Genomic DNA, 3675 nt, shown 5'->3' on the forward strand with positions numbered 1-3675 from the left:
TACCTTGAGGGAGGGTTTGACTTCGAAATCCACGGAGAAATTCTTCAAATTTGCAAGATTTAGGAGAGGATTTGAGAGGGGGAGAGAGTGGGAGAGGGGGAAAAGCTCGGGGAGGAGAGTGGGAGAGTGTGTGGTGTGGGGGTGGGGGAGGGGGGGCCAGCCGAGTGGCTGGATAAGTCACAGTGCAGCGCCTAAGCTCTAGGCGCTGCACTTTACAAGTGTGGCGCCTGAGCGCCAGGCGCTGCACATTACATGTGCGGCGCCTAGCACGGAGGCGTTGCACTGCTGGGTGCGGGCCCAGGGGCTGCCACGGTGGACTGGTGTGCAACGCCCCCGTGCTAGGCGCTGCACAGTAGGGTGTGGCGCCGTCGTGGCGGGCGCTACACAAAAAGTTTAGGGCTGTGAAATAGTTTCACGGTCAGTTCATTCCGTAAATTGATTTCGTCCATAGGTCAAAATGTCAAATTTGCCATGGGTGGTAGGCACACAACTCAAATTCTTTTGACATATTTGGTAAATATGGTATAAACCGAATACCAAACTGAAATATCGGTTAACCGAATTTTTGGTTAGCTGTTTTAAGATGTACTTTTCGGTTTTAACTTTGGAAACTGATTTTACAAAAAAATAAATGGTAGAAACTGATATTTTGGTTTATAAACTTCTTCTATATTTTTTTCTCAGGAAATAGGAATTTATAGACTTGAGATTAGGGTCGGCTGGGATTATTTTTTTCTCACGAAATAGCAATTTATAGACTTGAGATTAGGGTCGGCGAAGCCTTGTGGGGCCCACAAGCCACCAGGGTGCACACGGGGGATGGGGGGTGGGCAGCAGGTGGCCCCCCTCCAGTGGTTTTGTTCCAGTTTTTCTATGTTTTACTATTTGCATTTTTTTCATACACAGTGAATGGTTTTTTAAACATTGTGAACACTATTTTCATAACCAGTGAGCATTTCTTAATACATGCCGAACAATTGTTTATTACATGGCCAACAATTTTTAAACATGGAAAATATTTTTTAATACACAACAAACATTTTGTCAATACATGCTTAAAAATTTATGGATACATGGCGAATAATTTTTTAATACATGTTAGAGTAGGAGGTAGGCGAAGGCTACGGGGTGTCGGTGGGACAACGACGGAAGCTACGGATGGATGCTAGAGGCAACGCTGGCGAGCGGGGACAGAGGCCAACGCGAGGACAGGACCAAAATTTTCGTAAGAAGTGGCTGCAGCTGCTCAAATTTCAAGGCTAGCCGATGCGCCGCTTATATTTTTTGAGGAGTTAAAGTGGATAAGGGTTCGGCTATGTCCAGTTTAACTCCTAAAGAAGAACAATTTGAGGAGTTAAAGGGGTGGTTTTTTGTTTGCTTTTTTGCTATCATCTGCAAAAAAATGTTTATATAGCAAAATCACAAATTAGTGTGCAATTAACTGTTGCATTTTTAGCAAAAAATTAACACATGCAACTCTTTTCATAAAGAATAAACTGTCAGGGTAAAAATTAGATACTGTATTTGGAATAAACTATTATCTACCCGTGTCATCGTTAGGGTGCTAATGACACTGGTTTTATCACGTCGTTTTCCCCCTCCATGAGCAAACTCTCCTTAAAATCCATGGTCTCAACAGTGTCTCCAACTATTACACACATACGCGGGCGCGTCATGTGTAGTTCTGCAAACAAAAATTGATGGCCCATCAAATCGATTATGCCCAGCTTGGAAGTACAGATCCTGCTTCGCCCAGGTTTTACACACGTGCCTCCCACATGGGATGGGCTACCAGGAAATACGGTGGTATACGGCCTTTTATGCGGTGGTGGAAAATGCAATACACCTGACGACACACATCCCCATGCTGGTTAGACGGGCTGGATTTAGAGAATCAGAGTTGCCTGCAGACCCACCTCTGCAGCGTTTTTCCGCAACCATCACAGTCTAAGATGAGTCTCATGTTTACTCTGCTCTGATCTGACCGTGAGTACATAAGTACACACGACCCAGTAAGTTTCCTTTGCCATTGATTCGCCGCATCCAGCACACACTCTCCCACTTGTCATCGCATCCTCCACAGCACACGAGTCCACGAGTGACCTCTTCCACCATAAACTAATCCATCCGCCATTAGGGCCCCCCTCTATTTTGCCTTTTGCACAAGCTCCTCTGCAGCTTAGTGACATGCTGGTAACTAATTCGTCTTCCTAAGGCCCTATACAATGGCAGGTGCTAACACAGATGCCTGAGGAAAAAAAAACCCTGTTTTTTACCTGAGATTGGAATGCACCGATGCTTAGGAAGGGAAGCAGAAGCAAAGTTTTGCTTCCGGTGCCAGCGGGTGCTTAGCAGAAGTAACTGCTCCATTCAGTCACGGACGCTTCAATCCAGCGCCTCCATCGACGGAAAATAAAAAGAAAAAAGGTCCAGCTAGCACCCCATACGAAGCACTCAGCGTTGCGGACCAAAGAAAATTTCGTGACGGAGCATAGCTAGCACCGGTGTACAGGCTTCCGCGTTGTACAAGGCCTAACCATCACAATAATCCTAGACGTAAGGGTTTTTTACCCGTCTGTTACGGATCACCTCTCGCTAACTCGCTCGTCCCCCTGATTTTTAGGGGTGGGCCCCTCCCGCTAATCCTAAGCCAGTATTTACTCCTTACACTTCAATACAACGAACCATGTAAAAAAACGGACTAGGATCCCCTGACATGAGCTATCCTGCCATTGAGTCACTGGCAGATGGATCCCGCTAGGCACGGGGCGCACCTATCAGTGACCGAAAGGCAGGTTAAGGCAGTGTTAGCTAGGCATCTCCAAAGGCAGACGCTAATAACCTGTACTAAAGTGAACAACCTGGGCGCTTATTGCGGCAAGAAAAATACCTAAGAGCATCTCTAGCAGACCCTGCATAAGTGGTTAAACCCGTAATTTTTTGCGTTTTACAGTTTTGGGCGAAAAAAGTGTCCAGAACAGAAACCGTAAAAGTGGTCCAACCCATAAATTTTTTAAGGGCCATCCCAAATGCACACACGAAACCCTTATCTTTGGAGGTTGGAAGGCGGAATCTAGGGGTCCCCGTATACCGGTCAAACCTCGTCGGAACGCCGCCGTGGAGTTTGTCGGAATCCACCCTAAACTCGCCGGAATTCATCAGCGCTCACCGGAAAAGGCCGCTAGGCGCCGCAATCGATCGCCGCCGGTTCGAATTGGACGAGCTCGACATAGCCGTGGCCTTCCATGACCTCAACCTGGCCGCCGGAATCCTCCCGGCGCGGCAGGCAAAGGGGCACGACTCGGCTGGCAATAGAGCAAGGTGCGAATGGTCGAGGCGGCGGGGCGTGGCCGGCAAGGCTGGGCGCGGACGACGGAGGAGACGGGGCGAGGCCGGCGAGGCTGGGCGCGGCCGGCGCGGTGATGGGGTGCGGCTGACAAAGGCGGGACGTGGCTGACGGGCGACGCGGCATGGCCTGCGGGCGATGGGGTGCGGCCGACGGGGTTGGATGCGACCGGCGTGGCCGGTGTGGCCGGCTGGGGTAAGGGGCGGCATCGGCCGGACTGAAGGAAGGAGCTCTCTATTTCAGTTTCACAGTTTATTTTACAGTATTTGTTCGCTCACAGCTAAAATGAACTTTTAAAATGCACTTTTTCCAACCGTTATCCCAGTTTT

This window comes from Triticum dicoccoides, chromosome 1B (genome assembly GCF_002162155.2).
Source record: "Triticum dicoccoides isolate Atlit2015 ecotype Zavitan chromosome 1B, WEW_v2.0, whole genome shotgun sequence".
Classification (NCBI taxonomy): Eukaryota; Viridiplantae; Streptophyta; class Magnoliopsida; order Poales; family Poaceae; genus Triticum; species Triticum dicoccoides.